Here is a 12450-nt window from a genome sequence, read left to right as displayed (position 1 = left end):
CATATCGAAAAATCATGAGGATTAGCAAGAAAGCGATCAACGAGTAAAACCCAGAGAAGGTAACGCAAATAACGGTGCCATCACATCTTTGCAAAATCAAATGAATGCGATGATAAATATATTACAGGGCATCACAATCAACAATTCTGGAATGCAAAGAGGGCAAGTCAACGAAATAGAATAGACGAGCACCAGTTGTGCTACATGTGGAGAAATACATTCGATTGAAGAGTGTGTACAAAATCCACAGTCAATCTACTTTGTCAAGAACAATCCTTTTTCTAATACATACAACCCCGAGTAGAGAAACCACCTTAATTTTGCTTGGAAAAATAACCAACAACAAGGTTACCAACCTATGGCGCAAAAAGAAAGACCACCGAGGTTTTTCCAACGAATTAACGATCAACAGCAACAACAAGCCAGCAGCCCTCAAGCACCACCATCATCCTCTCTGGAGAACCTGTTAAAACAGTACATTGAAAAGAATGAGACGGTCCTCCAGAACCAGGTGACTTTCATCCGCAATCTAGGAATTCAAATAGGGCAGATTGCGGGAGAGCTGAAAAATAGAATGCAAAGGACGCTACCGAGCTCAATCGAGCTCCCACACAACCCAGGGAACATAAGGAAAGAGCATTAATAATGGGCAGAAATGCACGTTATTACAGTACTAAGTTATTAAACAATGCAGGTTTGCATTGATAAAATATATAAGATTGCGTCCAAAAAGCATTAAGTTCGTGACATTGCGGTCGCAGGCGTCCATCACACGAAAACAGTTAACTTATGTATTTTTTGGCAAAATATGAGTTGAGCAAGGTGGAAAATGCGATCACAAGAAATCAACGGTCGAACGCAGTGTTATTGCAAGGCTTTGCGGTGATTTACGCTCACAATTATCTGCTCAAGAAGGATTGCCGCATAGAGCCGGCACAACTTGGTGGGCACATCTGGGTGAAAAGCATAATAAATCACGATGGGACAAAAAGCTGATGACGGTCGATTCCGAATTAAGTTGACAAACCGCTAACGAACTATTGTAGCAAGTATACTCAACTTTTTGGTGACAAATATTCGGCGCATCAGACAGAGAATTAATGCCATCCCATCAGTGCAATCATAAGAGAGAAGCAACCTTTCACCCTGAAGCTTTATAAATACCGAAGGCAACCTTCAGTGAAGGAGTTCGGATAGTTAGATAATTTTCCTTGAGATAGAATAACCTTATTCATAGTTTTCCTTTTCACTTAGAAGGCAGAGCGAGAGAAGGGAAGAGACACTGGAAGATCGCTTTAGTCAGCTCGAGAGAGAACACAGAGGTGTGAAAAAGCAGAGAGAGGGCCGACTCTCATGAGAGCGAGACTATCATTTGAACAGAGTAGAAAAGACAGTGTAAAAGCCTTGGGAAGCAAAAGATTGCTACCAGGCTCTTTATTCTCATTTTGCATTGTTATTTTGTATTTCAACTCTATATCTATAAAATGAAACTTGCTTATCTACATTTGTTCACTCTCTTAAAAGCACGCATGAGTAGCTAACTTTATCGAATGGGTTGAGAAGAACTAAGCTAACATGACCTAGGATCTTCATCGCATGCGATTATCTTGTCTTATGCTGCGTCCAACACCCCTTTAGAGCTACTCGAGAGAGAGTCTAAAGAAAGAACCTAAGACTTAAGAGAGCTAGGTTAGAATCTAGACTCGAGAGAGCGAGATTAGAACTGCATAAGCGAGAGATTGAACTTAGAGATAAGCTCTGTTTGCCAACATGCATTGCATGCATCCTAGAGATAGGTTATGATATTATGTGGTCGCCTTATTTGTGTGTGTGTCATTTGTCATCGCATAAATAAGAATAGAGGCTTATGTGTAGGTCCTATAGACTCATCGCATATATCGCATGCGTTCTATTACTAGAAGCCGTAGCATTTGTGTTGAGAGATGATTTGCTATCACATGTGTGTTGCATGATTGCATAATGTGAACGCATCCTAGGAAGTGTTAGCTGAACCCTTCTCAACTCGTTCCTCTGCATATTCATCGTTTCTTCCTTATTCCCAACTCTTTTCGTAACTCCACCGTATACATTTATTTTATACAACAAACAACAACCTAAAACAACTCTTTGATTTATTGGTTACCGCAAAGTCTTCTTGAAAATTATTACTGCATACCGTTTTCCTTAGTCCTTAAGTTCGACCCTGGACTTGCTAGGAAACTCAGTAGGGCTTACATTTGGATTCTGCTGAGAAAACTTATTGCTCAACGCATTTCTATCACTGCATTTCATTCCATCATTTCATCACATAAAACAATGCATCAAGTTTTTGGCGCCGTTGCCGGGGACTTAGGTAATTCAGTGTGATAACGGTAATTTTTCTGATTTCTTTGCAACTCCCAATCTCTGGCGAATTACGACCCGGAGATTGAGAGGACGTTCCGAAGAAGATTGAGAAACAGTTGCGAACAATAAAAACCAGATAAAGACGATATGGCGAAACAACCTGGAAACGGAGCACCAAACAAAAACAATGTCATGGCGAATCCGATCCTACTGGCAAACGATTGTAATAGGCCCATTCGGGACCATGCATTTCCAAACCTCTACAATTTCTCCATAGGAATCATGAGGCCTGCTCTACAATTTCCAAACTTCCGGAGCTTCATAGAAATCTGCAACACCTTTGTGTTCTCGAATATCTCTACCGAAGAAGTTCGACTAACTTTGTTTCCATTTTCACTGTGTGATCAGGCACGAAAATGGGCATATTCTTTTGAATTGGGGGAGATCACTTCATAGGAACAAGTCGTAGAGAAGTTCATGAAGAAATATTTCCCACCAACTAAGAATGCCAGGAGAAGGAAATTAATAACCAATTTTGAACAGGACATGGACGAATCGCTCAACAATGCCTAGGTGAGGTTTAAGAGGCTGGTAAAGGACTGTCCACACAACGGATTACCAGACTGCTTGCAAATGGAGATCATTTATCATGGATTAAATCCCCCTTCGCAGACCGCTGCCAATGAGGTAGTCGCTGGTGGTTTGCTAGACAAAACATATGATGAGGCTAAGAACATCCTCAATCGCATCTCTAAAAATCATGAGGACTGGAGAGAGAGCGATCAAAGACTGAGAATAAAGGATAATGATGCAAACAATGGTGCTATTGCATCACCTCAGAGTCATATGACTGCGATGATGAACCTAATTCAGGGAATCACAATCAACAGCCCAGCACCACATAATGGGCAAGTGAACGCAATTAATCAGACTACCACAAGGTGTGCAATTTGCGGTGAAGGACACGCAATGGAAGAATGCCCGAAAAACCCACAGTCTATCTATTTTGTGAAAAATAATCCATTCTCTAACACCTATAATCCTGATGGAGAAACCACCCCAACTTTGCGTGGAAAAATCAACAGCAAAATTTCCAATTTGTGGCACAAAAAGATGGGCCACCTGGATTTTTCCCGCGAAATAACGGTCAGACGAGTAGTCAAGCCAGCAATTTGCAACCACCGCAATCTTCCTCCTTAGAAATTTTGTTGAAGCAATATATCAAGAAGAACGAAATTGTGCTTCAAAACCAAGCGACATCTATCTGCAACCTGGAACTACAGATGAGCCAGATTGCGAGTGAACTCAAGAACATACCGCAAGGGGCCCTGCCGAGTTTAATAGAACTTCCACACAATGCAGGGGGAACAGGTAAAAAGAATGTCAAGTCTGACCCTGTGGAGTGGAAAGACTATGGTAGGGGAGAAGAAGGAGCCTAGTCGGACTGCTTCTATTGCGTTGGAACCTGAGATTGCGGTGACTCGAGAAGAAGAAGGAGAAAAAGAAGCAAGAGCCAGAGATTGCATCCACCTCAGAGCCAGAAGAACAGGGGACCGTGAGAGTACAGTTGCCACCTTTCCCACAATGACACAGAAAGAAGAAGAATGACGAGGTACAGTACTAACGCCTCATGACTATGTTAAAACAATTGCATATTAATATTCCGTTCACTGAAGCGATTGAGGAGATACCCGCATATGCGAAGTTTCTGAAGGATATGGTGACCAAGAAGAGAGGCATTGGTAAGTTTGCCACGGTGGCGTTAAGCAGAGCTCGAAATCTATAATCCCACCAAAGATGCGCGATTCTGGGAGCTTTATTATACCCTGCTCCATTGGAGGATTGTATATCGGGCAAGCATTATGTGACCTTGGAGCCAACATCAACTTGATACCTCTGTCGATCTTTAAGCAGCTGAATGTGGGGCAACTTGCGCCCACGACTGTGACTCTCCAACTAACAGATAGATCTCTGGTGCATCCAGAGGGGAAGGTGAAGGACGTGCTGGTTACAATCGACAAATTTATATTACCAGCCGACTTCATCAAATCTTAGATTTACGAAGCCAGACATAGGATGTGCCCATCATCCCTAGGCGACATTAATCAACAGATCGTGGCCAGTAATGATGTTGCAACAAAGAAGAGTCACCTTTGAGCATAAATGGACAGAAAAGCTCAAGTTCGAACATCAATCTATGGCCATAAGTTTTCCTGACCGAAGAAGATCTTTGAAATGAAATTCTGATGATGATCAGAGTTTGGAATGAAGAAAAAACCTGACGAATGAAAATAAGATGGGATTGCGATCGCATCCATTGTTACAAATGCGAATGCAAAATCAAGAAAAAAACAAGGAAGATGAGATGAATCGCAACCCAAGAAGAAAGAACCAGTATAATGAAGAAAGAAAAACAAAGCAACCGTCCTTAAAGAACCACCAATAATAGAGCTGAAGACGCATGTCCAACCACTTAAAGTATGCATTTCTGGAAGCAGAATGAAAGTTACCGGTAATTATTTCCTCTGAACTTAAAATGAGAATCAAGAGATGCGCTGCTGAGTATTCCTGGAGGAAAATATTTGCGTAGCATATGCTGGATGCTTGCAGAATATATTTGAGGAATTAAGCCCGCATACTGTATGCATAATAATTCCGTCTCAAAAGAAACCATAAAGGATCGATTGAACATCAATGCAAACTCAAACCCTAATGATGAAAGAGGTCATTAGAAGAAGAATAATCAAGTGGTTAGATGCGAAACATCATTTATCCGATAAGCAGAACACGTGGGTCAGCCCCGTATAGTGCGTGCCGAAAAAAGGTGGGATGACGGTAGTCCTCAACATAAATAATGAGCTGAATAGTGCAAAGGACCATCACCGGATGGCGTATTTTGCATGACTACGCAAGTTGAATGTGGCAACGAAGAAAGCTCATTTCCTTTTACCTTTCATTGACCAAATTCTGGATCGGCTATCTGGAAATGACTTCTACTGCTTTTTGGATGGGTATGCCGGTTATAATCAGATTATGACTGCTCTCGAAGATCAGGAAAAAACCACATTTAACTGTCCGTACGAAACCTTTGCTTTTCGCCGCATGCCGTTCGGCCTCTGCAATGTGCTGAGCACTTTCCAAAGGTGCATAATGGCCATCTTTTCAGAATATCATAAAAAGACTCTGTTGAAATATTCATGGATGACTTCTCTGTATATGGGCATACATATGAAGTATGTCTTGCCAACTTGGAGAAGATATTGAAAAGATGTGAGGAGAAGAACCTCGTACTCAACTGGGAAAAATGCCATTTTATGGTGAAAGAGGGTATTGTGCTGGGGCATAAGATATCCAGGGATGGGTTGGAGGTGGACAAGGTAAAAATTGAAGCAATTGAAAAACTCCCACCTCCAACAAGTGTAAAGGCGGTAAGAAGTTTCTTGGGGCATACCGGATTTTACAGACGTTTTGTCAAAGACTTTTCAAAAAATAGCACGACTGCTGAGTGCGTTGATGGAGGCTGATAGAAAATTTGACTTTGACGACATTGCCTTAATGCATTCAGGATTTTAAAGAATGCATTGACGACTGTGCCCGTGTTGATCGCACCAGATTGGACACTTCCCTTTGAATTAATGTGCGATGCGAGCGGGTATGCGATGGAACAGTACTGGCACAGAAGAGAAAAACAACATTACATCCATCGCATATGCGAATAAGACTTTGAATCCTGCTCAAACTAACTACACCACCACAGAAAAAGAGCTACTTGCGGTAGTTTTTGCGTTGGAGAAATTTAGAGCATATTTACTGGGAACAAAAGTACTCATCCACACTGATCACTCAGTAATAAAATATTTGATGACAAAAAAAGACGCGAAGCTGAGGTTGATCAGATGGGTTCTCCTCCTCTAGGAATTTGACATAGAAATAATTGATCGCAAGGGGACGGAGAACCAAGTTGCGGATCACTTATCCAGATTGGAAAATCTAGATGTTGACCGCAATCAGTCAGAGGTGAGTGCAGTGTTCCCAGACGAGTAGCTGTTTCATATTGAAGAATTTCCATGGTATGCAGACGTGGTAAATTATCTGGTTTGTGAGCAATTTTTCGAAGATTACACCAACCACCAAAAGAGGAGGCTCAAGCACGAATGCAGATCATATTTTTGGGAAGAGCCAAATCTGTATAAGAAGGGGGCAGACCAGATTCTGCGATTATGTGTACCGAATGCTGCTCAACAACACATATTATTGCAATGTCATGATTCACCATATGGTGGGCACTTTGGAGGACAGCGCACCGCAGCTAAAGTATTACAAAGTGGATTCTATCAAAGTTAATGGGCAACGAGTGAAAGTGTATCACGGAGAAGGCTGGCATCGCCAAGTCGACTCCATGGACTTGAGAAACTCTGAATGAGAAAGAAGTGGGTGGTCCCTGTGCTATCAGACGATCTAAATTCATCAGGGACGTAAGTTTTGTGAAGTACTCGTTGGAATCCTGAAATCTTTAACTTATTTCTACTCCTTAGTATTTTCATTTCACTGTTGCTTAAAAAAAATGCGATCGTGTTGAACGATTGAAGTAAAAGATTTTGTTAACTCTGTTTTTTTATATTATTTGACCCTCTCAATGTTTTTCTTGTAGCGATCGAGGTGAACGATTGCGGAGGTGTTACACGAAGATGCAATTACTTAATATCGTCACCGCAATCCAAAGAAAGTAGATCACCGCAAAGTAGGATCCGTCAACAAATAATGCGGGCGGTAGCGCAAATTTGGGGGTTGTATCTTTCCTTGACTTTATTCCAAATTTTGCACTATCTCATTGCATTTTAATTTTGAAAGTTTTATCACCGCATCCTCTTTGGCTACCGCAATCATTTAAACATTGATCAATTTAGTAAGTCATCGCATGCTTTATCTTTGCCAATTATGATTTCAATGATGAAACACATGTTTCTATTTTTTCATGTACACTAGAGTCAACTTAATTTTTGGACAGTCACCTCATGAAATGTTTCTCAAAGTTAGTGGTCTTCTAGTTTTCTTTCAAACTGACCCTTTACCAAATTTCCTAAGAATATCGCACGACTTCTTTCAATCTTTTGGCAATGAAGACATTGCCGCATTTTAAATTTGGGGGTGAGGTATTTCTTTTTGACCTTGCTATTTTTAGCTCTATGGAAAAAAAAATCATAACGTTGCGATCGGATCCTACTCGTAGTTGGATGTCCGCATGACACACGTAGAGGCAAGCCAAAATGAAGGTAGGAATCGTGATCAACGCATAAAAAAAAATGACCGCAACTCCGCTGCCGAATTTAGTCTTAGAAAGAGCGCCCTGCTCATTGGTAGATGTCCACATGACACACGTGAGGACAAGCCAAAACGAAGGCGAGGCACTTGGATCAGTGTAAGATCAGAGAAAAATAATAGTGTAAAAAATATGCAAGGATAAAAATCATTTAACACCCCAGTGAAAAAGTTTTTTTGAAATAAATCATGCGATGTCCTGGAATCTAGTAAAGTCTTTCTGAAAGTTAAACTTGCGGTCCCTAGATTTTAGAAATATTTTAAGATGAGACTTGAATAAGAGTTAAGGAAATTTTTGTGTATAGGATTTGAATGAAATATCCTTGAGAAATCTAGGAAAAGAGGTTGCGGTCGACTTTCTAAAGAAAATCTTTAGCTTATGCTTGAGGACAAGAATTGTTTAAATTTGGGGGTGTGATAATGGGCAGAAATGCACGTTATTATAGTACTAAGTTATTAAACGATGTAGGTTAGTGTTGATAAAATATATAAGATTGCGTCCAAAAAGCATTAAGTTCATGACATTGCGGTCGCAGGCGTCCATCACATGAAAATAATTAACTTATGTATTTTTGTGCAGAATATGCATTGACGCAAGGTGGAAAATGCAATCACAAGAAATCAACGGTCGAACGCAGCATTACCGTAATGCTTTGTGGTGATTTGCGCTCATAATTATCTGCTCAAGAAGGATTGGTGGGCGCATCTGGGTGAAAAGCATAATAAATCACGATGGGACAGAAAGCTGATGACGGTCAATTCCGAATTAAGTTGACAAGCAGCTAACGAATTACTATAGCAAGTACACTCAGTTTTTCGGTGACAAATATTTGGCGCATCAGACAGAGAATTAATGCCATCCTATCAGTGCAATCATAAGAGAGAAGCAGCCTTTCACCCCGAAGCTCTATAAATATCGAAGGCAACCTTCACTGAAGGAGTTCCAATAGTTAGATAATTTTCCCAGAGACAGAATAGCCTTGTTCATAGTTTTCCTTTTCACTTAGAAGATAGAGCGAGAGAAGGGAAGAGACGTCAAAGATCATTCTGGTCAGATCGAGAGAGAACCCAAAGTCGTCGAAAAGAAGAGAGAGGGCCGACTCTAGCGAGAGGGAGACTATCTTTTGAACAGAGTAGAAAAGATAGTGTAAAAGCCTTGGGAAGCAAGAGATTGCTACCAGGCTCTTTATTCTCATTTTGCATTGTTATTTTGTATTCAACTCTATATCTATAAAATGAAACTTGTTTATCTACATCTGTTCACTCTCTTAAAAGCACGCATGAGTAGCTAACTTTATCGAATGGGTTGGGAAGAACTAAGTTAATATGACCTAGGATCTTCATCGCTTGCAATTATCTTGTCTTATGTTGTGCCAACACCCCTTTAGAGCTACTCGAGAGAGAGTCTAAAGAAAGAACCTAAGACTTGAGAGATCTAGGTTAGAATCTAGATCGAGAGAGCGAGATTAGATCTGCATAAGCGAGAGATAAGGATTTAGAGATAAGCTCTGTTTGCCAACATGCATCGCATGCATCCTAGAGATAGGTTATGATATTATGCGATCACCTTATTTATGTGTGTATCATTTGTCATCGCATAAATAAGAATAGAGATTTCTGTGTAGGTCCTATAGACTCATTGCATATATCACATGCATTCAAGTACTAGAAGCCGTAGCATTTGCGTTGAGAGATGATTTGCTATCGTATGTGTGTTGCATGAACGCCTAACATGAACGCATCCTAAGAAGTGTTAGCTGAACCCTTCTCAACTTGTTCCCCTGCTTATTCATCGCTTCTTCCGTATTCTCAACTCTTTTCGTAACTCTGCTGCTTACATTTATTTTATACCACAAACAACAACCCAAAACAACTCTTTGATTTATTGGTTACCGCAAAATTTTCTTGAAAATTATCACCGCATACCGTTTTTCTTTGTCCATGAGTTCGACCCTGGACTTGCCAGGAAACTCAGTAGGGTTTACACTTACTTGTTGCTCAACGCATTTCCATCACCGCATTTTATTCCATCATTTCATCACATAAAACAACGCATCAGACACTGCCAAGCAGTCACCCTACGAAGTGGAAAGACGACGGTGGAAGAAAGAAAGGAGCCTAGCAGGACCAATTCGAATGCAATGGAATCAAAGAAACCGTTTACAAAAAAATGAATCAGAAGAGCCCGAGTTAATGTAACCTGAAGTTACGACCACCTCTAAACCGACCGTGGAATAGTGAAGGTACAACTACCACCATTCCCGCAAAGACTAAAAAAAGAAGCAAAACGATGAAGGTCAATATCATCGCTTCATGGAAATATTACAACAACTACACATCAATATTCCATTTACAGAAGCAATAGAGCAAATGTGGAAATATGCCATGTTTTTTAAAGATATGATGTCGAAGAAAAGAAGCACAGGAAAGTTCGTTATAGTGGGATTAATATAAAAATCAAACTCTATAATCGCACCGAAGATGTGCGACCTAGGAAACTTTACGATACCCTACTCAATTGGAGGGATCTACATCGGTCAAGCATTATGCAATCTTGGGGCAAACATAAATTTAATGCCCCTTTCAATCTTCAAACATTTGAATGTGGGACAGCTGACTCCCACGACGGTGACTCTCTAGCTTACAGACAGGTCCCTAGTTCACCCTGAAGGAAAGTTGAAGGATGTCTTGGTCACAATCGATAAATTCATTCTACCGGCAGACTTCATCATTCTAGATTATGAGGCAGACAAAGATGTGTCAATCATATTGGGACGACCATTCCTATCTACCATGATGCAATAGACGTGCATAAAGGAGAGATCACGATGAGCATCAATAGGAAGAAGCTTAGATTTAACATAATCAAGGCGATGAAGTATCCAGAAGATGAAAGCCTATCAATTCTGACAATGAACACCGTTGCAAGGAAGAATTGGAGTCTGAAGAATAAGATGAAGGAGAGGATGCGACAACATCCGTAGAAACCTGCCATGTAATCACGGAGACAGTAAACAATGAAGAAAAATTGAATTTGAATGAAGAGAGAAAAACACAGAAACTTCCTCAGAGCAACCACCTACCTTGGAGCTGAAAACTCTGCCAAGTCATTTGAAATACGTTTTCCTTGGGCAAAATGAAACCTTTCCGATAATAATATCCTCTGCGCTACCAGAAGAACAAGAAAATACGTTGCTCAGCATTTTGAAGAAGTATATAAAAGCAATCAGGTGGACGCTAGCAGATATAAGAGGAATTAGTCCAACATACTGCATGCACAGAATTCAGCTCGAAGAAGATCAGAAAGGCTCTATCGAACCTCAACGCAGACTGAACCCTGCGATGAAGGAGGTTGTAAAAAAGGAGATCATTAAATGGTTGGATGCCGACATCATATACCCTATCGTCGATAGCATGTGGGTTAGTCCCGTGCAATGCGTTCCCAAGAAGGGTGGAATGACAGTAGTCCCGAATGCAAACAACAAGTTAATACCCATGAGGACCGTCACTGATTGGCAGATTTGTATGGACTACCAGAAGCTTAATGGGGCGACGAAGAAGGTTAATTTCCATTTACCTCTTATTGATCAAATACTAGATCGACTAGCAAGGAATGACTACTTTTGTTTTCTTGATGGGTATGCGGGCTACAAGCAGATAATGATCGCACCAAAAGACCAAGAAAAAACCACCTGCTTATACGAATGTTCACTTTTCGCCACATGCTGTTTGGATTATGCAATGCGCTGAGCACATTTCAGAGGTGCATGATGGCAATCTTCTCCGAGTATCTCGAGGATTCAGTGGAAATCTTGAAAATCTTTATGAAGTTTGTCTAAAAAACTTGGAGAAGATACTAAAAAGATGCAAAGAGACCAATCTGGTGTTGAATTGGGAGAAATGCCATGTCATGGTTAATGTGGGAATTGTGCTCGGGCACAAGGTTTTGAAGGAAGGGTTAGAGGTGGATAAAGCAAAAATTGAGGCCATTGAAAAACTTCCACCTCCAGCAAATGTGAAGGCTTTAAGGAGTTTCTTGGGACATGCAGGGTTCTACCGATGATTTTTGAAGGACTTCTTTAAAATAGCTCGACCGTTGAGTGCATTGCTAGAGGCTAACAGAACTTTTGACTTTGATTCACAATGCCTCAATGCATTTAAAACACTGAAGGACGCATTGATTACAGCGCCTATTTTAATCGCACCGACTGGACATAGCCATTCGAGCTGATGTGCGATGCTAGTGGTTATGCGATGGAGGCAGTTCTAGCACAGAAGGAAAAGACAATGTTACACCCCATCACATATGCAAGTAGAACATTGAACTCTGCCCAGGAAAACTACATTACCACAGAGAAGGAGCTTCATGCGGTAATCTTTTCGATTGAAAAATTTAGACCTTACTTATTGGGATCCAAAGTTATAGTTCACATCGACCACTCGCAGATATTTAATTACAAAAAAAGATGCAAAGTTGAGGCTAATTCGATGGGTTCTCCTCCTCCAAGAATTTAACATGGAGATAACTAATCATAAGGGAATGGAGAACCAGATCGCTGACCACTTGTCCAGATTAGAAAACCCGAAAGTAGATCGCATTCAGTCGGAGGTGAACGCATCCTTTCCAGACGAGAAATTGTTCAAACTTGAAGAATTACTGTGGTACGCAGATGTTGTCAATTTCTTGGTCTGCAAGCAATTTCCAGAAACCACCAAAAGAAGCAGCTCATTCATGAACGTAAATTCTACTATTGGGATGAGCCAAATCTTTACAGAAAGGGACCA

The sequence above is a fragment of the Benincasa hispida genome, chromosome 12 (assembly GCF_009727055.1).
Source record: "Benincasa hispida cultivar B227 chromosome 12, ASM972705v1, whole genome shotgun sequence".
Taxonomy (NCBI): domain Eukaryota; kingdom Viridiplantae; phylum Streptophyta; class Magnoliopsida; order Cucurbitales; family Cucurbitaceae; genus Benincasa; species Benincasa hispida.
Note: the sequence above shows the minus strand (reverse complement) of the source record.